The 25044-nt window shown below is 43.8% G+C and overlaps 1 protein-coding gene across 5 annotated transcripts in view; it reads right to left on the bottom strand.

Annotated features, from left to right (window-relative positions):
- Window positions 1-25044, bottom strand: part of POU6F2 (POU class 6 homeobox 2) — a 496186-nt gene that overhangs the window by 55351 nt on the left and 415791 nt on the right. The gene's annotated exons all lie outside the window — the stretch shown is intronic.

The following is a 25044-nucleotide window of genomic DNA, read 5'->3' on the forward strand; positions in this document are numbered from 1 at the left end:
CTCCAGCCTCTGTGCTCTCAGAGGGCGAGCTTAGGGTTGAGACTTTCGGCAGGCCGGGGTGAGGGGCTCACCCTGACTATGGGGTTCAAGGCCAATGAGGAAGGTCCTTTGGTGAATGGCCATGTTGATATCTATCTGCTTGCTGTCTTAGCTAATATATGGTCTTCCCTTGGTCTTTTTCCTGGGACAAGGAAAGAGGGAGGAGAATTTGACTTGGGTTGGGGGGGAACCCACTCAAGGAGGAGGTTATAGCTGCCACAACCTGTTTTTCCATGGAGACCAATTCAATATTCTTTATCCTGCCAATTTTCCACGCCACAGGTTTTCAGGCCTTCTGACCATGAGGCAAAAGTGTAGCCTGAACTAAAATCTGCATTTAGGTTAATGACTAGATATAAATTCAAGAAACATTTAAACTATTTTCACAGTATTGGTTTTGATACATGAATTTCATTTGTATTTATTCTAGGGTGTTATTTTTTCCCCATATAGTTCCTCTCAAGTACAACGATTGTTGTGTATAATAATGCATTTTCCATCACCCGTTCCCACATCCATGAAATTCCTGCATTTGAGTGGAAGCCTGCCAAGACTAAGACTTGGTGGGAAAAAAATTAATGCCATACTTAATGCAGGTCCCAGAAACTCTTTTTCTACTTTTCTTCTTTACTTTCTCAATTCAGCCTCTCTTCTTTCTTTCTTTTCCTCCTTCCTTCTTTCTTTCCCTCAAAACATATTTTACTGCTTAATTCCTTTGGACATTTGCCTAGAGTTTTGTATCACCTGGTGAGGACGGGAATACTAATTGTCAGAGGAAACATCAAAAAAGGACAGGAATTTAATAATTCTTTTTCCATTAATGTGATATCCTTATCTCTTTGGTTTCTTTATTAATCTATAATCGAATTTCACATAACTGGTTCTACAGAAATCCCATTGACCTGAAGCAGATTTTTTTTTAAGAAGTGAAAATCCATTTTAAGCTCATTACTTTATGTGTCTTTTGCCTTTATCTCTCTCCTAAAAGACAAGAATGATTTTCATTTTAAGGAGAAAAAAAATTCTCATTCATCAGTCTAAAAGAAACCCTGTCTTATCCCAGATTACCACCATGGGATTTAAAATTCGGGTTGGCCTTGTTCTTGGTTTCCTGCTTTTATAGTGTAGATGGGGCAAATCGTGGCAAATAGTTAAGTGAAAACTCTCCCTGCTTTTGGCTTAGCCACCTTCGGGGAAAGAGTTTGTACTGTGTACCTGTTTTCACTCCCAAAGTGAGACGATTCTTTAGGAATACCTTCCCCAAACTGCAAGGACAGACAGCCTATTAGTACACCATTCTCCGTTCATGTGCCTGCTGCTGTGTTTACCCTTCTTTTATGCAATAAAAGTTAAAATTATAATGAAATTCCCCAGGTTCAGACAGATCTCAAAATAAGTTTCTTAAGCTCCAAGAAAAATTAAATCACGTGCAGTTTGATTTTAGTGTTGAAGAGGCCATTTTGTCCCTGAATTTCAGGTGCAAAATTTAGATCGGGACATGCAGAATGCTTTCTGAAGAAGACAGACCATGCTTCGTATCTAACGAAGAGAAAATATTTGTAAATTTTTTTTAACGTTTATTTATTTTTGAGACAGAGAGACAGAGCATGAACGGGGGAGGGGCAGAGAGAGAGGGAGACACAGAATCGGAAGCAGGCTCCAGGCTCTGAGCCATCAGCCCAGAGCCCGATGCGGGGCTCAAACTCATGGACCGCGAGATCGTGACCTAGCTGAAGTCGGACGCTTAACCGACTGCGCCACCCAGGCGCCCCTCAATTAAGACATTTTTAAAAATATTTATTCATTTTTGAGAGAAAGAGAGAGAGCGACAGAACATGAATGGGGGAGGGGCAGAGAGAGAGGGAGACACAGAATCGGAAGCAGGCTCCAGGCTCTGAGCCATCAGCCCAGAGCCCGACGCGGGGCTCAAACTCATGGACCGCGAGATCGTGACCTGAGCTGAAGTCAGACGCTTAACCGACGGAGCCACCCAGGCGCCCCGAGAAAATATTTTTAGAAATTGTAAGACATTTCCCTAACATCTCGGTCAATCAAAAATTCAAATAAGAAATTATGGAAGTCCTCTCTGGATATGATACTGGAGAATTCCTTCCATTTAGGATGTGAGTGTATTGTTCGGCTATGGTCCTACGTAAAGGACCTTTGCTGTAAATTCAGGCGTTATATCAAGGGTCAGCTATGGTTCTGAATGAGAAACAAAGTGGCTACTTAAGGGCAGGCTCTCAGCCTTTGTGTTACAGGGCCAGGAATGGGTATCCTTGTGCCTCTCTGCAAGGTTGCTTCGGCAACCACAGATGTACAGATTTTGGTGATTTTTAATGTTTATTTCCTCTATATCCTGGTCCTAGTTTCCTCCCTTTGCTGCCTTTCCCTCTTAATGGAGCAAATGCCGACTTGATGACTCTCTTATCTCTTGCCCTGCATCCCTAGGTCTTTGGGAAAGGCCTGGGGGGCTCTGGGGAGATGCCTTGCTGGCCCCTGGACGTAGAGCTAGAACTGAAGGTGAGGGGTTGTGGCGTGTGCAGACGGCGGGTACTAGTCAGTGTGCAAGTTGACAGCATTTCAGGTGGACCATTGGAGTTGTTGATGGATACAGCTTCATAAATATCTTTGGGCCTTTCTGCCTGTGACTGCCAAGGCAGGGATGTAATATGCATCAACATATGTGGCAGGGAGGGGGAGGGAATGGGAGGGAAGCCATAAGTGTTCCCTTCATCACCTCGGGTCATGTCACTCTGTATTGTCCCCAGTCATGTCATATTAGCAGTGTTCCTATCACCACTTCTTCTTGATTGGAGACTCAGGGTAGATTTGGACAGCGGGGAGCCCAGGCACAACAAATGTACATAATGAGCACGTTGGCATTCTAGGACCAACTGGATATTTTGAAGTTGCTGCCAAGTTTATGCGTTCAGATCTTTCATTGCCAATGTGCCTAAGCAGCAGAGGGATGGCCCAAATGAAGTCTGATTGTATTACATACTTGCATTTTCCACAGACTGACTCGAAAGTCATGCTGAATTCTAGTGCAGGCTTGTTTATAAATGTGGAAGCTCCGAAAGCAAGGATTTGCAGATCCTTGGCTGTTTTACCAAATGGATTCTGGGACTTGAATCCATCAAGCTATGGTTGTATAATTCATAGATAGTCTAAAAAAAACCTACTAAGAGAAGAAACACTAATTTTTTAAAAAAATTTTAAAAATATTTTTATTTATTTTTGAAGGAGAGGGAGAGAGAGAGCATGAGCAGGGGAGGAACAGAGAGGGAGGGAGACACAGAATCTGACGCAGGCTCCAGGCTCTGAGCTGCCAGCAACAGAGCACGAAGCGAGGCTCGAACTCACTAACTGTGAGATCATGACCTGAGCCGAAGTCGGACACCCAACCGACTGAGCCACCGAGGTGCCCGAAGAAACACTAATTTATTAAGATGGCCCCTGGCCTCCCCCGTTTTAGAGAATAAAATAACAGAGAATAATTATTAAAAATAGTTTTGTACCAGCAAGGAAGGGCTCAGAGCCCTGCCCATCCATGCACGCAGGGGAGGGCACCGGCTTTGAAACCAGACTGTCTTGGGTTGTGACTAAGTAAACCACGTCTCATCGTGTCATGGGTAAAATGGGTGTAAAGAAGGTACCATCCACAGAGTCACAATGAGGAAGAAATGAGCTACTACATACAAAAGTTGTAGAATAACAGTTGGCATATATTATGTTCTCAATAAACGTCAGCTATCATTCTCACTGTTCATATTGTGCATGAAGATTTTGAACTCATCAGTTTATCAGAATTAGAGCTCACCTTTATAAATATCTTTTCCCTTTGGAAATAATGTGGACACTGGCAACTGTGTTCTCCATATTTATATTTTAACTGTATTTTCTGATTTTATTTTGCTCATTCTTACAGAGTAGCTTGAAGGAAGCTCCTAGCTAACTAGCGTGATTATTAGAGGAGGTTTCACGACTTAAAAGACAAATAGGCCACTTAAAAAGACTTCAGGCTGGAGGACATCAAAAAGAAGAATGGAAAACTTGACTTTACCTGCTTGTCTTGGGCTTCCTCATACTTGATTATTTATAGAGAAATTTATGGAGAAAGCAGCGTTTGGCCTGTGAGGCCAGGGTTGGTCATGGCAGACCAGCGAGAGGAGACCTTCTTTCTAGCATATCAGACTCATTCTTAGTTTACAACATTTGTTAGGTTTCCACAAGGACGCCCATTTTGGTGTTTAATTCCTGCTTCATGTCAAAATATTGCGAGTGACTCTATCCCACAGTTGCTGATTTGAGAGTGAAGGCAGTGAAGGATTTGCAATGGCTTATACCTACATCCATACATCAATATGGATATTAGTGCTCATTTCATAATGAGAAAAAAAATCCATATTCCCAGATCTCCACTGCTTTGTATACGTCTTTTTAATCTGAAAACACGAGGTGGCAATCAGAAGAAAAACTTCAATTAGAGTCTCTTCCAGGAGCACTCTTAGATGATGTCATACATATGACATCATAAAAATGTTACCACAGGGGCTCAGTTGGCCGAGTGTCCAACTCTTGATTTTGGCTCAGGTCATGATTTCAGTTCAGGTCAAGCTTGCGGCTCTCTCTTTCTCTCTCTCTCCAAAAAGAAAGATGTCAGCATAAATTACATCACTACTTGGTGTGGGGGGGGGGGTCTTTGCTTTATCTTCTCTCTCTCTGAAAGACTCACAACCTCCATCCTGGTAAAGAATTCAGGTTTCTTGAATCTGAGCATTAGTAATCATGACACTATTCATGAAAAGTTTGCTGATCGTGGCATTCAATTTTTCAAATATTAAAAAAAAATTATTTGAGAGAGAGAACATGAGCAGGGAAAGGGGCAGAGGGAGAGAGAGAGAAAGAGAGAGAGAGAGAGAAAGAGAGAGAGAGAGAGAGAGAGAGAGAGAGAGAGAGAGAGAATCCCAAGTAGGTTCCACACTCATCTCAGATCCTGACACGGAGCTTGATCCCATGACCCTGGGATCATGACCTGAGCCAAAATCAAGAGTTGGACCCTCAACTGACTGAGTCACCCAGGTGCCCTTACAGTAGTCTAATCTTATGAATCTTATTTACAAAAATATAGCAGCATGAGGCAGCTTAGCTATGGCATTATGTTCTATGTTTATGCCTTTATTCCAAGAGGGAGTTATGAATGCAGCAGGCTTAAAACCTTTCCTTGAAGCATAATTGGCCATGATCTATAGTTTTATCATTCTCCTCATGAGCTATGTGGATTTCATAGAGTATGGATTTTGGAGCAGCCCTTTTTGCTACTAACTTCTCAATTTAGAACCCTGAAACCAGGGCACCATTTGTTTTAAATGAGGATGTTCATAAATGCATTTGTCACTGTTCCCTCCCATTTAAGGTCCAAGTGACTTGCAGCGGCTGCCTAGAAACAGGAGGGCAAATGTGGCTTTCTGAGTTCATTTACATGCATTAGGTCCTTGACTTTTCTTAAGCTGTAGATGTGAAAAATGTGTCTCTTGGTCCCTTGGGACCCTTTTGGCCAAATTGGTGCTTCCGTTTATTACCCTCAAGTCTTCTCTTAAAAGGTCAAGGAAATACCAGTAGACAAATGTTGGAAGGTGGCCATATTTATCTCAAAAACCTATTTGATGTGGGTTTTATCCTACAAGGCTATCCCCATGGGTCTCATGATTATTATGTTACAAAACTCCCATAACAGTTCGAGATAAGTTTTGTGAGTTTTAATATCGAGCCATGCTTTGCCACTCATTTTCTGCCCATTTCCCTGCAGAGATGGCAATAGACCAGTTGCCGACCATCCAACTTCCTGCCCACCGGAAGTCTCCGGCTGAAGTGCCTGAGGTTTGCAGCAATGACCCAGGCACTACAACATCCTAAACTATCTATGGTTCATCAGTGTAAAATCACATTGATTCCAGGATAGTTTTAGAATAAGTTTTATTTTATGACAAAACTGCAAGTATAGTATCTTCTTAATAACCCCCTAATCTCCAGGCATATTTGTTAACAGAGGAGTTTTTTAAATGACCTAATGTTTGAAGTTGGGTTTCCCAGAAACAGGATGGGGAAGGGAAGGATTCTCATCCCAGGGGGGCTATAGAGTGTGAGTCAGGCTTCAGAGCTGTCCCAGCTCAAGGCAAGGAAGTTGGATGTTCTCACTGGGCACTTGACAGTCCTAGTCGACAGCCCCTGGGGTCAAGGATGGGTTGGAAATCTAATCCCTGGCACTGTTGGTTCTTTGCTCTTGGGGTAAAGCTCATACTGGAGGCTGAAGGATGGGAGAAAAGCTGCAGGCGCTGGTTGCTGAAAACCCCCCAAAAGGGTAAAGGCAACTCATGGAAATGGGATTCCAGGGGACCCAGGTGGAACATTATCATTACCCGCTACAGTGCAAACATCACTTCCTTTCACTCATTAATGTCTTCCTCCCGCAAACATTGATTCAGTGCCCACCATGTGGTGGGAACAGTATGAGGGGAAACTGACATGACATGTTCCCTACCCTCATGGGGCTTAGGGTCAAACAGGGAAAAAGACATTGTTAGGGAGGGAAGGGAAGCAGGAAGAGATGAGCTGTGTAAGGAGCAGTATCCAGACCTGGAGAGGGTGGCAGTCTGGGGTGGGCGGTGGTGAGAGACATGGTGGGTCCAAAGAGACCTGGGATGAGCAGCTCTGAGTCTTTTCACCTATGCTTGCTCAGAGTTGCACAGAGATGTGACTGACAATGGATGAGCCATTCTACCTGAAGGGATTAAGAGGTTGAATTCTGGAACCAGATTGCCTGAGTAACTGTAGTCTGTACAGTTTGTGCCCCCTCCCTTCATATGCTGAAATCTTAACCCCCAAAGATGATGGTATTAGAAGGAGGGGCCTTTGGGATGAGCTTACATCACAAGGGGGGGAGCCCTCATGAATGAGATTAATGCCTTATAAAACAGATCTTATAGACATCCCTAGCCCCTTCCACCATGTGAGGACACAGTGAGAAGGCGAGGTGAACCAGGAAGAGGCTCTGGCCAGAACCTGACTATGCTGGTGCCTCACCCTTGGATTTGCCAGCCACCAGAACTGTGAGAAATAAATTTCTGTTGTTTGTAAGCCACCCAGTATTTCATTAGTACAGCCTGATTGGATGGAGACACTTTCTGTGTTCAGGTTTCTTCAGTTTTAGTAAAATGGGAATTTTTTATTTAGTTTATTTATTCATTTTGAGATACAGCACGAACAGGGCTGAGAGGGAGAGAGAGAGAGAGAGAGAGAGAGAGAGAGAGAGAGAGAATCCCAAGCAGGCTCCGTGCTATCAGCACAGGGCCTGATGTGGGGCTCGAACTCATGAACTGTGAGATCAGGACCTGAGCGGAAACCAAGAGTTGGACGCTCAACTGACTCAGCCATCCAGGCGCCCCAGTAAAATGGGAATATTAATAGTGGCCATGACTTCACAGGGTTGTGAAAAATCACACAAGTTGCCATATACAATACACTGGAGGAATTTCTGGCACACAGGAAGCATTATATATGTTTTGTTGTAGGAGTTTTTATTCCTTCTAGGAACTTCTGGTCATGCTGTTGTAGGATTGGGTTCTCTCTGGCCCTCACTCCCCCCAGGGCAGTAACACTGGTCCTTTCACAGATCCTCAATGATGTCAGCATGCTCACATGTGCTAGGTCTACATCTGGATCTCTCTTTCCCACTCACACACCTCTTCTCCCACGTCACCCTTTAGAGACACCTGCCTTGACCACCCTATCTGCCTTTCTTTCAGAGATTCACTCCAAGACCTGTATAAAGAGACGATAGGACGTCAGGGATGTTTCTACATAATCCATGGTGAGGTGGGGAGAGCGATGGGGCGGAGAAGGCAGTCTCGGGTTGAGCGTCTGGAAGCTGGGGGTAGACATGTGTGGTTTGTTCTACTACTTGCTTTACCTTTGTGTACACTTGCAATTTCCCACCATCAAGTTTTTTAAAACTTCCCTCACAGCACTAATAGGGCCTGATATTTTCATTTGTTCATTCCCAGTATCCTCCACTCTCGAATATGGATTTTAGTTCACTGCTCTAGCTTTGAATCCTTCAACAGTGCCGGGCGACCAATGGGCCCTCAGTCAACATTTATTGAATGAACATAGGAAGGGGTGAGTCGAGGATATCTAGGCCTGACCAGGACCTTGGTGGGAGTTTGGCCCTTTAATATTTACAGAAAGGGTAAAAATTTGGCAGGCAAATTTGTCTAAACTCTTCTCCTTCTCCTCCTCCTCCTCCTCCTCCTCATCCTCCTTGTCCTTCTTCTTCTTCTTCTTCTTCTTCTTCTTCTTCTTCAATACAGCACCACGCTTTACAGTCTTTCACACTATGCAGAACTGACTGGCCAGAGCCTCGGAGGACATGATGACCCCGTCCTGAGAGTCTTGAATAATCCCTAATGTGTGACTTCATCCTGTGAGTCAGCACTTTTAGGCCTCCTCTCAGCAGCTCAGGCAGATTCCTGCAAGGAATCCTGGGATACTCCAGGATATAAAACTCATTAATGGCAGCATCTAAAGATGAAGGCCCAGCGATTCCCTGGACATCGTGGACCCCAAGCCCCAGATGTCCCTGAAAATTGCATGCCTGGAAATGAGTGTGGGTAGGGCCGGGGGGAGGGCTTAATCTTTAGGTTTCATGTTACCTGGGTGCTTCAGGATAAGGAGGCAGGGAACGAAGCTTTTCTATTTTTATTATTGGGCTGTGGTGGTGGACATGGAAGGGTTGTTGCGAGTCTACATCCCCAGTCCAGCCTCGTGAGCTAGACAGAGCAAAGCCCATGTAGACAGCAGCATGGGTGGGAACAGAAGGGGCTGTTTCCCCAGATGAGGATGAACCTATCTGCCCCTGGGCATAAATACTGCTGCTTTGAGGCCAGGTGACGGTGTGGATCACTTAAGGAGGGATACACTCTCCTTTGTGCAGCCTCACTGTGCTGGGATTTCAGGAGGTGTCTGTCCACTTGGGCAGTTAGATGACTTATGGCTCCTGGAGGCCCTGGATGTAGAGGCAGAAGTGAGGGTCTACTCAGATGGCTTCACAAACTCTGGACATCACTGCAGGTGGACAGAGGGGACTCTGAGAGCAGACATGCATGCCCTAGAGAATATTCTAGAGGTACTCTGGAGAAAAAGGTAGATCTTGCAAGGGGTCCGGGTCCAGGTAATGCAGGGTGATCAACAGATCTGTAAGGAGGGAGCAGGGACATTTGAGGAGAGGAAGGAAATAAACAAGGGTGGGCAGCATACTGTGATTTTGTGGCAAACTACTAGGAAGTTCTTTGAAGGGATGCATTTCTTCTTCATTTTTAAATTTACTGATAAAATAGTCAAGCCCAGAGTTGAAGGGGGAGGGGCAGGGGGGGAATGCTAGCCTTTAACTCAACCCAATGCATTCGATTTTGAAGTAGAGAGGTCGGCATTATGGAAACATACCAACTCTAAATCAGATTTTATCCAAGTTATATGCAGCCCAATACTGTGTTACCACAAGCTTACACATCTCATTTCCTTTTCTGTCTAGTCCTCCATTTAATAACCTGAAAATCTATCTCTTTATTGAGTTTCATGCTATTTTCTTACTTACATACAATAGTGCTGCCCTTACCGATTGCCTATTGTCATGGCACATTAGTTCGGTGAATTTGTTGATATTTCAAAATTACTCTTTCTGTATTTTTTATTCTATCATCCAGTTTAAACAAGTGGTCGGGAGCACTCCTGTGATGAAACAAGGCTATACTTTTTTTTTTTTTTAAAGGAATAAGTTGCTGTCACAGTACAATAGTTGGTAATATTCTGGTTTGTAGCTGTGGGGACCTACAGCTCACTCCTTCCCCGCCCGTGCCTAATTTACTTACAGTAGTCCCCAGCTCAAAGGAAGACGAAGCATGGGAGCCTCCGGACAATTTTGTTCATGAAATGTTTCCCAGCGACTATGGTACAGGCTGTAAGTCAGACCCCGGGATACAGACACAAGCCCTCTTTTCTCAAGGGGCTTCCGGTCTAATCCATAGCTATTGATTTTGACCTCTTGTACCTGTGGTCCTATAATAAAGGGGTGTTCTGAACTCAGGTGAGGAGCCCTCAGTAGGCCTCAGGCAACCAGACCACTTGGGAACTGAATTTTAAAGGCTGATGAGGAGTTGACTGGGAAAAAGGTGGGAAGGGGAGAAAACGCTTCAATCGCTGGCAATAGCAGGATAGCCGCATGGAGGCAAGAGGTGGCGTTTGGTAGATGTGGAGCCACTACATTGGCACGTGGATATTCTGGAAACATGAAGTGGAGAAAGAAGTGGCAGAGATGAGGTAAAACATGGGATTATGGAGGGATGACTCTGTCACTTTCAGGGGCTTGTCCTTCATTCTATAGGCAAGAGTGGAGAGAGATGATCAGATCTGACGTTCACAATGGTCACTTGGGAGACTGAGTGGAACTGGCTGAGAGTGGGTCAGACTAGAGCCTGCCGGAGCAAGGACAGAGGCAGGGGGCTGCCCTGTACTGGAGAAGGGGTGTGGCTCGGGGTAACTTTGCACACAGAACACAGTCTAGTTCACGTTCACTGACTCAGCAAACATGGAGCATCAACTATACGTCAGGTACAGTGATATGATCTTTCCCCCAAAGAGCTTTTAAGGTATGGGGGAGGCAGAGACATAGACAAATCAAGAGCCAATGGTGCAAATCAAAACCATAATGAGATATGGCTCACACCTGTTAGGATGGCTATCTTCAAAAAGACAAGAAGTAGCAAATGTTGACAAGGATGTGGCGAAAAGGGAACCCTCCTGCACTGTTGGTGGGAATGCAAACTGGTTTAGCCACTGTGGAAAACAGTATGGAGGCTCCTCAAAAAGTTAAAAAAAGAATTACTATATGATCCAGCAATCCCACTTCTGGGTATTTATCCAAAGAATACAAAAACACTCACTAACTTGTAAAGATATCTGCACCCCCATGTTCACTGCAGTCATTATTTATAATAGCCAAGATATGGAAACAAAACAATCTAAGTGTCCCTTGTGATTTTATATATATTATTATATGTATAATATATAATAATATTATGTAAGAAATAAATATATATTTCTTATATAATATTATTGATATTAAACATTAATATATATTAATATCACTCTATGTTATTTACACATAATGATATATATAATATTATTTAGCCATAAAAAATAATGCAATCTTACCATTTGCAACAACACAGATGGACCTCAAGTTGCATTATGCTATGTGAAATAAGTCATACAAAGACTAGTACTGTATGATCTCACTTATGTGTGGAACAACAAAAATAACCACAACCCCCCACCCCCCCACCCCCCTGCCCAGCTCATAGATACAGAGAATAGATTGGTGGTTGCCAGAAGCAAAGGGTGGTGTGGGCCAAATGGGTGAAAGGGATCAAAAGGTACAAACTTCCAGTTATGAGATAAGTAAGCCATGGAATATAATGGCATGGCAACTATATAGTTAATAACACGGTGTTGCACGGTTGAGAATTGCTGAGAGCAAATCTTAAAGTCCCCATCACAAGAGAAAAAGAATTTTGTAACTATGCGTAGCGATGGATGTTAACTAGACTGATTTTGTAATACCTACAAATATCAAATCGTTATATTATATACCCGAAACAGTATGATGTTATATGTCAATTATACCTCAATTTAAAAAAAAGAGAGAGAGAACCAATGGGTACGAGCCAGGATAGGTGTGTGCTCAGCGAGCTGGGGGAATATTGGGCAACTGGCTAGTTCAGTGGGGACAGAGAGGCATCAGGGAAGCTGCAGGAAATAACTGATAGGAGCTCAATCCTGAATAAATGGCAGATCAATTAAGCAGATGGGACAAGAAGGGCAACTGGAGAAGAGAAGTACAAAGTTATGGAAACATCTTAGAGTTCCTGGTGTCTTCTGAATGGCCACAGGACAGTTAGGGCAGGAAATGGGGTTAGGAAAGTTCTGGGTTGGGTTCTGAAGCAGAGAAAGAAGGTAGGAAAGTCTACATTAGAGAGCACGTGTGTGCGGGGCACGCGTGTGTTCATACGGTACAGAGCGTTCATCTCCCTAGTGACTTCCCTGCAAGCTGTCGCTACAAAAGTGCCTGAATATTCACATCCATATCGTGGAAGTAGCCTTAATGGCTTTGCAGCACAGGAAACAACACTAATTGATAGTCATTGAATCATAAAATTCTTTCATATATTTTATATAAAGGGAAATCTCAACTGCTGACCGACCAAAAATTAACAATTGAATTTTGATAAAATACAGAAGGTTCCCTGTTACAAAAAATTACAAAGATGGATTATAAGTGATCAACTGTATCCATGTATCCACCTTGGTATCCATGACTGGGTCCCTGTGTGGAGATTGAGCTGTGATTTTATAAATTAATTATATGGGTTGCATTAATCGATAAGATTTCAGGTCTCTGACATTCTGCCCAGAGAAGATGAGAGTCTGTATTTACTTTGGAGCTATTTTACTCCCGAATATGTATATTTTGTATAGATAGATACTGATTTTGCTAATGAAACTCAAGAAAATTTTCATCAACTCCAAATCAAGTTAAACTTATCACTTATAAGGAACAAATCATATGTTTCTTCTTCCTTTCCTTCCAATAACCACATTGGTTATTAAAATGTGCTTGTAACAAATATGACACATAATATCTTGGTTTTATCCACCCACTGGCAAATGAAGCGCCTGTTTAAACTGTTACTGAATTTTATTATTATGCATAATGGCTTGCTTGCCCCATAAAATATATTCACTGAACAGCTATTGTACAAGAAGCTAGTCAGAAGATGAGCTTTTCTTCCCACAAAACAATACTACAGTTGGGTCATGCATTACTTTTCCCCAAGGACCAGCATAAATCAACCCATTTATTGGTCTGCAATTGAATCTTAGAATATCTACTTTCTTAAATTCACAATAAGGGTCAGATTTACCAATTTAAACTATGAGATGAAGAAAATGCTGGTTTTGGTCACGTCACACCCATCTTTAAGTGGGTGCCCTCTTGCAGCCCTAGGCTAAACCCTATGAGGGTCCCTTCCTTGTAAAGAGTAGAGGTTTTTGGCAGATGGCACATGCGCACATCACGAGAGCAGCGGCCACACCCACATCAGCCGCGCTGCAGCCGCTGTGCGCGCAAGAGAACTTTGGCATTAGGAAAAACAAATGGTCCAAATTATTAGAGGAAATACGATTCTGTAGAAAGAGGAAGATAAGTACACGAAAGAGAAAGCAGAAAACACGGCCCGAATGCTCAGAGGTAAATAAAATCCTTCTGCGCTCGCACAATATATTGGTTATAGGTTGTTCTAAAAACATTAAGCCCACAGTAAGAACCACTACCTGTAGGAGCCGTAAGCCAAGAAAATATAAAAAGTTGTTGTATAGATCGTTCGGGAAGTTTCCATTAATAAAACCGAACATGGGTTAAAAAACATAAAGCTTAATCTCACCGAGAGCAAAGGCAAAGCTGTGTCAGAGTTTTCCGCATGTAGGGAGAAGAGGGCAGAAAGTCACTGAAGAAATCAATCTACCCAATCAGCAAGGAGAAAAAATATGTGTAAAAATTTCTTGCCAATAGTGGGAACTATTGAGAAATGTCTGGCCGTGCGTTTACAGGCAGGAACTAGGTAACCAGTGATGGAGAGGGGAATGTGAAATCGCTGTTAGTCAGGGTCCCCAGGCACTCCTGAGTCAGCAGCTGTCTGGTTGTGCGTGCTTCCTTGCTCTGTCCAAGCTCGATCTGCTTGCCCATAAAATGAGAAGGTTGAACTAGATCGGTGGTTCTCAAAAACGGTCTCCGATGGGCAGTTAAGCCACAGCAGTTTTGGGGACATGTGTTGTGGAGTTAGCCTTGCCTGATGAAAACCCCTGATGAACACTGAGGTTGACCAACCCATCATCCCTTCAGCTGCCCCCAGGCCTGGAGAAATCACCATTTCCTCCCTTCCCTGACAGCTCTGCCGGGTTTGGGTCTCAGGCCAGCTCCAGGAATGTTCAGATTCTCTGGGGTAGGCTGGAAGAAAGGGCTTTCTAGCACGGCGGTTCCTAGCAAGGGCTCCTGGGACTGGCAATGTCAGCACCACCTGGGAACTGCTAAAAATGCAAATTCTTGGCCTCATCCCCCCACCTGCTGACTCAGAACCTCTGAGGTAGGAATGGCAATCTGGGTTTTAACAGCTCTTCAGAGGAAGCTGAGGCATACTGAAGCCTGGGAACCCTGAATGATGTGATCTCCAAGGTTCCTTCAAACGGTAAAATTCTATGGTGATGGAATAAAATGATGGGGGCCACGGGCCTTTCCAATACGATCAGAGGAACCACAGTTTCTATCATGGGGAACAGCAATAGAATTTTAAATCTGTAACAGAGGTTGAATAAAAAATTAATTACCTGAAGTTAATAGATTACTGCAAGAAAACCGAGCAAAGATTTTCAAGGACAAGTGCAAAGACAAAGAACTGGCATGTCCGAGTTTTGCCCTAATGTGGAAGAAAACCACTGTGGAAGGAAGGCTGGTCATCACTAGGAAACCCGGGCAGCTGCTGGGGATTAGTGTCAGACTCACTTTAGTACAAAACTCCTTGGGTTTGGGGGGATGTATTTCTGTGCCTCGATGGTAGAAAGTTTTCTTTTCTTTTCTTTTCTTTTCTTTTCTTTTCTTTTCTTTTCTTTTCTTTTCTTTTCCTTTTTCTTTTCTTTTCCTTTTCTTTTTTCTTTAGAGAGAGAGTGTGTGCACGTGCATGAGTAGGGGAGGGGCAGAGGGAGGGAGAGAGAGATTCTTAAGCAGGCTCCATACTCAGTTCAGAGCTGACACCAGGCTTGATCTCACAACTATGAGATCATGACCTGAGCTGAAGTCAACGGAAGCTTAACAGACCGAGTGACCCAGTGCCCCTCGATAGTAGAAAGTTTTACTCATGCTTTGTTCGATTTTTCAGATTAAGCATGTGTGCTGTTTGCTTCCCGTTTGGGGGAAACAATAAGAACACATTTTACTGTTCTCGATATCCTTATGCTTCTATATTGCAGCACACGGAGGAAAAATAAAGCAAAATGGCCAAGAGTAAAAAAAAAAAAACAAACAAAAACAAAGAAGAGAAAAGATCTAAATTTAGAGGTGATTCTGTAGTCATTTTGTAGAAAATATCACTTAAAATATAGTAATAGAAAATGAAAAAAAATCACATTAAATAGTGATTTAATCTCCCTCCCTCTCTCTCTCTCTCTCTCTCTCTCAATCTCTGTTTTAGAAAAAAGTAATAAGGGGAAATGTAATTTCTAAGAATTTACCAAAATAATGTGGAAGTCATTATGTCTTTCTTTAGAGCACCATATTTTTAGCTGTGGCACTACAATGCTAGAAGCAAGGATATTTTTGTAGAACCCTTGAGAATTACAGCAATTCCCAAAGTGTGTTTAATAGAACTCTGGTCCTAAGATTTGCTCTGGATAAAAGGTTTGGGGATCAAATGGATTTGGGAAACAGTGAATGAAGCATCTCCTTCTTGGTGATGGACAGTGCATCTTGGTAGGTTAAAGGTTCTGGAAATTGCCCACAGGTAAAGAAACCTGTTCAGCCTAGTGAAGTCTATGTTTCCCAATATTTGATCACAGTGTCCCGTTTGCATGTAACACCACTAACATCCCTAGGACTTGGGCTCTATGTTATGCAGTCTGAAGAACGTTGGGTGATGTTATTACTTAGTTATCCACAGATTTATCAAATGGCCCCATGGAATAAGCTTGTAATCCACCTTGGCTAGTCTCATCAACTATATCTAAAGGAAGGATTTTATGTTCCAAATCCAGATGCTCCACCAACCATCTAGGCCAGAACAAAATTCCCTCTGGTAATTTTGTTAATGTTCATGCAGATTGGTTAAGATAAAATTTATTGATTTAAAAAGAATCCTGGAGATCACACACGCTTTGAGAATTCACAAACACATCTGCCTTAACATTAAGTGGGCAGCATAGTAACATTTTTGAATTACCTATTAGATGAAATATCACCATTAAGTGAGCACGGTGGTGTCCTCACTATTATCACCTGCAGTAGCACCTTTTCTATCCCAGAAAGACGAGATCGGGATGGAATGGAACGCAGTGGAAAGTGCTAACATGTGTTAGAGAAGAAACTTGTAAGAAGGGAGAGCAGGAAGATGATTCTCTGTATTATACCGTAGGGCTGTGTGTGTCCATGAACACCTACTTTAAAGGCTATGGGTTTTGAACTTGATCTATGGCTCACTTGCCTAATTCTCGCTTGAGAGTAATACTCTTATTAGTTTCTATTGTGGTGCCCTAGTAGATAATTGCTAAGCAGAGGTGGGGTGGGGGGGAGGGTAGAAATGGCCACCAAAGCTTTCATTTTGTTTTGTTTTGTTTCGTTTTTTTTCAACGTTTGTTTATTTTTGGGACAGAGAGAGACAGAGCATGAACAGGGGAGGGGCAGAGAGAGAGGGAGACACAGAATCGGAAACAGGCTCCAGGCTCCGAGCCATCAGCCCAGAGCCTGACGCGGGGCTCGAACTCACGGACCGCGAGATCGTGACCTGGCTGAAGTTGGACGCTTAACCGACTGCGCCACCCAGGCGCCCCTTTCATTTTGTTTTTAAAAACCTCCATGTTAACAAAACCAAGAAAAACATATTTTCATATATCCAGGACATTATAGAGTTCAGGAAAAAAACTTTTTTTGGTGTTAAACAAATTTACCAACTTAACGTTTAGAACTCTATTTTCTTTAGTTTCTGTAACCACAGCAATTGTTTTGAAACCTTAGGAATATTGGCAGCTAAAGATGGGTTACTCTACCTCACAATTACAATAAAAGCAAGTTACTCAAAGGTGTTGGTTGGGCTATACCCAAAGTTCCGGAAGAAAAGTTTCCTTAACACAAAATACAGTGCTTATAAATTACAGTGAACTTTCACAATTAAAAAGCCTGGCTCTAAAATGACTCCATTTTATATTTTAGAACTTGTCATTGACAAGGTTGTTTTGAAGCATGTCAGGATGAAACCAAAGCATGTACAGGTACTGCTCCAGGAAGTAAACTTATTCAAGACATGATAGAATCATGCATTACTGTCTTTCTCCTTCGTATTCTCTTATGTGTTTGGAAAAGTAATATGAGACAGTGACTTCTGGATTTCGGAGGATGAATGACACGAGTCTCCTTCCCATAGCCATTGTTACCACCGCTGTGACCACCACAGATGTCGTTCTCTGTGACAAACACCTCCAGGAGGGGGCGGTGGGGGGACAGTCAGTAAATTGATGTCTATAGATGTCCGCAAATTGCCCAAAGTAAAACAATAAAACTATGGTAAGTAAACCCAGGAAATGTGCTGAAAATTGCATCCCATTTCAGAAAATTTTTGAGACAATCCTATAATTTTCTAAACATTTTTTAATGCATTTCCCTCTCATGAACTTTGTCACCTAGTATTCAAATAGTAATCATGGAATACATTATAAAATAGGTTATTTCAAGTAAAAATGATTTTGAATGTAAAAGGGGGTTAATGTACCAGCCATTAATTTAACAGAATAGATAGAATATGAACTTGGCAGAAAAATAAGGTCTCCCCCTCCCCTTTCTGGTTTGTGTTTTTCTTGGAAGACGAAGTTCAGGGAATTCAATTCACCATTAAGAGAGTCATTCCACAGCCAACTTTTCTTTGTTTAAAAATCATTTGGACAATCAAACAAGGACACCAACAGGACATTCAAACAACAGAAGCGAGGAGATGACTTTTATTGATGGGGAGGGGGCTGTCTGTGGAGTTGCCTCCCCGGTTCCTAGAGTAGTTAAGTTTTCCATGTGAGCGCTGCACAAGGCAGGGAAACCCTGCACCAAGAAAATAGATGTGTGATCAGTTCCTGCTCTCACCCAAATGCCTCTCCATTCCTGTTCATATAAGCATTGATAAAGGGGTGCCTGGGTGGCTCAGTCGGTTGAGTGTCCGACTTTGGCTCAGGTCATGATCTCACGGTTTGTGAGTTCGAGCCCCACGTGGGGCCCTGTTCTGACAGCTCAGAGCCTGGAGCCTGCTTCAGATTCTGTGTCTCCCTCTCTCTCTGCCCCTCCCCTGCTCACGCTCTCTCTCTCTCTCTCTCTCTCTCAAAAATAAACATTGAAAAAAAAATTTTTTAATTAAAAAAAAAACTTTAAAAAAAGGTTGGAAACACATCTACTCTGCTCCTTCCTTGAGGTGTCATAAACTGAGATATTATAATTTCCTAGAAATAACTGCTTTGGGGGTCCCTTTATTTTTATTTTATGAGTAAACGATATGAAAGTGGCTTTTAGATGGACTGGATGACTGCTTTTGATGCAGAAGGCCTGGCTTTCCTCCTATGAATTAGGATCGGCTTCAGGAATCAGATGAACATGTCAGAAGTGCACATTTGGGGCGGTAGCTGAAGTTTACATCTGTTCTATGACTTCTACACGTAGTTCAGTGCCTGACATTCAAAGGACTCTATCAGTGTTTGATTAAAGCATGCCTCTTGACTATCAAGACAGCGCTTAAGAACAATTATATCGAACAAAGAAAACTGCTTTTGGCAGAAACTCTTCTGTATCCAAACAGACAAAGCTAAGTAAGTGTATCCAGATGATCAGTTCTGTTGTGTGGAGACAGGAGCCTTCAACATTGTGGAGGTTCATATGGATATAAAATGTGCGCTCCCCCCCCGCCCCAAATCGCAACCTTATGCCAGCATTCCAAAGCAATCCCCTCCCTGTTCTTTAAAGGGAAATAGTAGTGTACTTGTTAAAGCCATAATGGAATTGTAGAAAGTACATACTATTGGCTACATAAACTAGGAAATGCATGCCAGGTTTCTATGAGTTCTGCCATTGTGGCGTATGTTCAGAGATGGGTAGATTGGGAATAACATAAACATTCTGAGTGCCTTCTCATGGAGACAACCCAAGGCGGAGAGACAAGCAAGGTGCTGTCTACTGAGGTGACCCTGGGTTCCTGGTGATGAGTTGGGTCCAATGGCTTCCCATTCTGCCAGCAGCAGGTGCTACATGTGGGCTCAATGGAGCCTCTTGGCATGACTGGTCCCAGGCAGCTTGAGCTCCCAGCTGGCTGATGCACAGCTCCTCTGAACAACTGTGCTCAAGCTTAGACTTTCCGCTCCACTTGTAAGACGGATGTCAGGAGCCCCGGAAAAGGGGAGAAGCATGGGGAGCACAGCATCGACGATTCTAATTGTATCTGAACGGGTCCATGGACCATGCCTTCAAAGGCCACTTTGTGTTGAAGATAAACTGGAAGTCAACCATGTATGTAAGGATTATGCACAGGATAAGTGTGTTCATATGTATCCTGCCACTAATCTGCCTGCTCTCGTTTGCATTTTTTCCCCCAGAAAGTTAAAGAAGGGATTGTAAATAAGGTGAGACTCAACCATGGCCATTATGGAGATAAGGTGACCTTTTCCCTCACTGTCCAGTCCCTGTGCTGTTGCCATGGAGACCATCTTAAAACATTTTCGGAGGGGCGCCTGGGTGGCCCAGTCAGTTAAGCGTCCAACTACGGCTCAGGTGATGATCTCATGGTCTGTGAGTTCAAGCCCCGAGTTGGGCTCTGTGCTGACAGCTCAGAGCCTGGAGTTTGCTTCGGATTCTGTGTCTCCCTCTCTCTCTGCCCCTCCCCTACTCACACTCTGTCCCTCTCTTTCTAAAAAAAAATAACATTAAAAATTTTTTTTGGGTATCACCCTCCCATTTAAAATCCTTGCTCGTTCTCCCTTGGAGTTAGAATAACATCTCACCACTTGGGGATGACACCTTGCGTTCACAATCTGGCTCACATTGACAATTCTGCTCTCATCTCCACTCTGCATCAGGCATCACAGGGCTAGACTAAAATAGTTGAGCTCTGGAGTCATATTGTCTGGGTTCTAAACAAGGCTCCACCACCCTTGGAGAGGAAGCCAAGTCTGAGAGTTTGGCAGGTAACCTGTAAGTGAAGGACTGACTGCCTTTGAGACTGACCCTGGTCGGGATGGGGGGGGAGTGGAAACAGGAGTGAGCAGAGAAATCCAGCCGTGGCACGGGCCTGATGTCTCCGCCAGCCCCATGAGGAAGCTTAGGAGCTAGAATGGTCCATAAGAGTGGCCACAGTTGGGTCTTTGGACTCTCAAACGGATAGGTCACTGGATGTGGGCCATCCTGGAAGGGGCATGGCCTCTGGCAAGGCTTTGGATGCAGAAGTTTCCTGCAACTATGGACATGCTGGAGGGGCTGCTGAGAGCTGAAGGCTGTGTGACAAGACCGCTCCCAGGCAGTGAGGGCAACGGGTCCTCAACATCCCTTCCGTTGAAGGGGGCCCTGTGGGGCATCACGGAATCCACCACAGCGAGCCTCCCCAAGCCTCGGTTTCCTCTAGTGTCAAGGAGAAGTATGAAAAGCATTCACCTTGTGGCATCCATCTGAACTTCAACACCCAGGTACACAGTAAATGCTCTAAAAAGCATTAGCTATTGTGCAAGTGTTGCTGGGATTTTTTTTTTTAATGTTTATGTTTGAGAGAGACACAGAGATAGCATGAGTGGGAGAGAGGCAGAGAGAGAGAGAGAGAGAGAGAGAGAGAGAGAGAGATCTGAAGTGGGCTCTGTGCTGACAGCAGAGAGCCCAATGTGGTGCTTGAACCCACGAACTGTGAGATCATGACCTGAGTTGAAGTCGGACACTTAACTGACTGAGCCACTCAGACTCCCCGTTACTGGGCTTTTTTTTTTTTTTTTCGGTTTGTTTATTTATTTTGAGAGAGGAGTAAGAGAGCACAAATGAAGGAGGGGCAGAGAGAGAGGGAGAGAGAATCTCAAGCAGGCTTCCACACTGTCAGCACAGAGCCCAATGTGGGGCTTGAACCCACAAACTGTGAGATCATGACCTGAGCTGAAATGAAGAATCGGATGCCCAACCAACTGAGCCCCCCACATGTCCCCGGCCACGCTGAAAAATATGTTCCTAGAACCTGGCAAGCTCTCACACCTTCAAACCTCTGGCTGGAATACTGCTCTATCCCTGGTGAGCTCCTTCCCACCCAGAGCCAACACGATTTCCCTTCCAAGGCTTGTCCCTACAGAATGAGTTGCTCCCTGCTCTGTTATCCCCACATCACTTTGTATGTGGTTCTAATACAATCTTTATCTTATTATAGTTAATTACCGCCATGTCTGATCCCCCTCCCTTTCCCCCAGGACCATGGGCAACTCAAGGGCGGACACCTGCCTTACTCTTACTTCTTCCGTGCACTCCTGGCCCTGAGCACATAGACTTGTCAGGCAAGCAAGGTGTGTTTGCTGAATGAGTACATGAAAGGGAGGAGGCTCATTTGTGACACACTCAACTCTTCCTACTGTAAGGATATGAGATTTACAGAAACCATGGTTTCCTTTCACATCTTCACCCTAAGGGGGTCCTGGCTTAAGTTTAATGAGCAATCGTAGAAACGATATCAGCCTTGACATGTAGTATCTTCTTGTCCTTTTATTCCGCATGGATTTGGGTGTTTGTTTTATTGACTCTGCTTCTGAATATTATATGTTTTTGATCATACGCCCTCTCAGATCACTTTTGAAAGCAGGCAGGATATAAATTACATATATGCAGATACCAACATCTTCTAAATTGTGGCCTCCAGAAACACTTAACTATTACTATCTGATTGAATTCATCCCTCTACTTATAAGGATTTGTTATAGAATGCAAAGTTTCCAAATGTGTTCTGAATCACCTTGACCCAATATAATGTGCTCCCATTCTAGATTTATGGGGATACAGCTAAGATATGGTAGGGATCTTGCCTAAATATGGTCCACAGGGCAGAAACAGAAATGCCAAAACAAAGGAGAAAGTAAGTGAAATCATCCATTCAGTATATTATTTACTGAGTGCCTGGCATTGTTCTAGGTACAGTAAGGAGCAAGATCGACACAGAGGTCAAGGTGCCTGCAGTCTGGTTGCGGGGAGACAGGCCTAAATGGGTAAGCAACAGACAAGATAATTTTAGGTATGGAAAGTGCCAAAGGAAAAGCAAAACAGGAAAATGTGATAGAGGAACTTTCAATAGGGTACTTTCAACAGAGTAGTCAGGAAAGACCTTGCTGAGAAGACAGGATTTGAGGTAAGAGTTTAGAGACAAGAGGAAGCCAGCCATGTAAATGTCTGGACACAGAACTGTGCAGATGAGAGACAGCAAGTGCAAAGGCCCTGAGGCAGAAACAAACAAGGCTGCTTACGAGCATCGGGATTGAAAAGCACGCATCCTTCTTTGGATATTAGTTGTTTTAATTTATAGCCAACACACATGGCAAGTGTTTTTACCTCGGTAAAGAATCACAAAACAACTGCAGACTCCAAATGACCCCTTCCATTTTCAACCCGTTTGTTACCCTACACTTCCATAGACTTCAGACTCAGTCACCAGCGTGAGCATGCTTTGAGTTGCAACGTGCTTTGTTAAAACTGTAAAAAAAAATTTACAAGGTTTTTAACGTAGCGATCTGTCACTGCTCTTGCAAAAGGAAAGAGCCCACCCATGGTGTCTGGCCCAAGCCCTGGAGCATTTGATCTGAACCGATGGCAAGTATTTCTTTCTTTTTCTTTTTTAATGTTTATTTATTTTTGAAGGAGAGAGAAACAGAGTGAGAGTGGGAGAGGGGCAGAGAGAGAGACACACAGAATCTGAAGGAGGCTCCAGGCTCTGAGCTGTCAGCACAGAGCCCGACATGGGGCTCAAACTCACAAACCGTGAGATCATGACCTGAGCCAAAGTCAGACGCTCAACTGACTGAGCCACCCAGGTGCCCCCAATTGCAAGTGTCTTTAAGGACGGAGTATCTATTATTTTATGAGCCACAACCAATAAAATTCTTTTCTCCAGATGTTAGTGGAACAAATGAGAACCTTTGGGGCCAGTTTGGATTTCTCCCCTATTCCCTGACCTCTAATTGGACAGTGCTTTAGATTATCGAATCAGCCTTTGGATCCAAAATCTTTGAGCTCCTTATGTTTGAATGATTTGTCATGTATCACATATTTCAAGACCTCTATCTGGCGGGGGGGGGGGGTGCATTCATCATATTCAAATTAAGCATTTAAGGGGAAAGTGATAGAATGAAATCTTTCAGCTCTTGCAGAAACAGGTGAGAAAAATTGAAGATGCATTTCCATGGGATCTCATACAGCAGGGATGCTGAGAGGTAGGCGACTGACAGATGAAGAAATTGAAATTCAGAGAGATCGTGCAAGGTTCTTACAGGTGCAGAAAGCACTGACTCCTTCAAGTACATGCAGCTTTCCCAACAGCAATTTGGAAATCGCTGTGGCTTTGGCAGGTAGAGATGGCAGCTAATATTCAGGGGCTTGGGTTCTAGCACTGCAACAACTGGTGTGTTTAGGGCTGTGGACACCTTCTGGTAACGCTTCTTGGTTTCAGCCAAAGCAGAAACACCTCTGAGTGACTTCTGTGGCCTCCGTGCTGATTTCAGTACTCTACTGGTAAGACCAAAGAGATCAAAGAGATAGATGTTAATGCTGAAGAGTCTGCACCGTGGGTGGATCTAATTAGCGGTCTTTGTTCAGGTCAAAGGAAATTTAACATCTTTCTTGGAAGAATACGCTAAAATACCGCAGGAGATGGTGGTACAGAAATCCTCCGTTAGCGGTGGTGTAGACTGAGGAAGACAGAGGAAAATCTCAGCTGTCTGGGGTTCCTAAAGGCATGAATCACCGCACAGCTCTGGGAGTTTAGGCTGAGGATTTTTAAAAGCATTTTTAATCTTGTACGTGGAAATATTAAAAAATGCATTGCCAATGTCTCTACCTTCTTTTACCCTTTATCACTTTTATTATACTCCAGGCACCTGTTTGTTGTAGAAAATTGTGAAATAGAAGCAAGCAAATAAGACATAAATTAAAACCACCCCAATCCCAGAGATAACGATGCCAACAGCTGGAAGTCTGTCCTCCTGAACTTCTCCCTGGTGATGCACATATTAACAATAATAGGAGCATAATATAGGTGCTTCTGGGGTGAAGGTAATTTTTTATTCACTTTTTTTCTTACTGCATTATCTATAATGCATACCTTTTCATACCAATACATTTTTCGCGCCTTCCAAAGCTTCATGGTATTTCTCTTTTTTGATGACTCCAGGGCATCATTATGAAAATCAATTAGTGGAGTGTGCGCGGCCTGGTTCTCCGCCCCAGGTCCTGTCCTTTCTGGGAATGTAAGGATCCTGGTTTGGAGAACTCAGCCCTTGCAGAACTCAGAGCCACTCCGATTTGTGCCCTCCTCCAAGCCCTGCTAACAGGGTCATCATCGCATGCTCTCTTGCTCCAGTCCCTCCCCTGAGACCTGCAAGGTGCTGTTCTTCCAGTCTGGGCACTGCTTTGCTCTTGCCAGCCTCCGAAGGGAGCACAGCTCTGTCCCGAACTCTTGTCTTTTAGTCCCGCAGGGCCTGCATGTCTGTCTGGAGAATTCCTGGGTGCATTGCTCGGTCTCCTCTGCCTGGGCTCCGTGGTGTCGCCTGCCTCACCCGCGGCCCCCGCTCGTGTCTCCTCTCCTGCCTTGGTTCCTCCTGCTGGCCCAGACCTGGGGCTCAGAGCTGGTGCTCTCCTCCCGGCTACTGAACATGAACTCCCTCTGCCTCCATCCCACACAGGCCCCAAAGGCTATGCCTTCTGGGTTGTATGTGTGTGTATCTTCCTGTGCCTAATAGAGCCATTTTCCTCAGCTGTCACTGAGCCTGTTTCTAAAAGCAACCTACTCCTTCCTGCATGTTGTTCATAATCTGCAGTGGCTTTGGAAACCAGACGGACAATCTGGCTGGATCCGGGCGAGAGTTTAAGGTCTTCCC

Source organism: Felis catus, chromosome A2 (assembly GCF_018350175.1).
Source record: "Felis catus isolate Fca126 chromosome A2, F.catus_Fca126_mat1.0, whole genome shotgun sequence".
Taxonomy (NCBI): Eukaryota; Metazoa; Chordata; class Mammalia; order Carnivora; family Felidae; genus Felis; species Felis catus.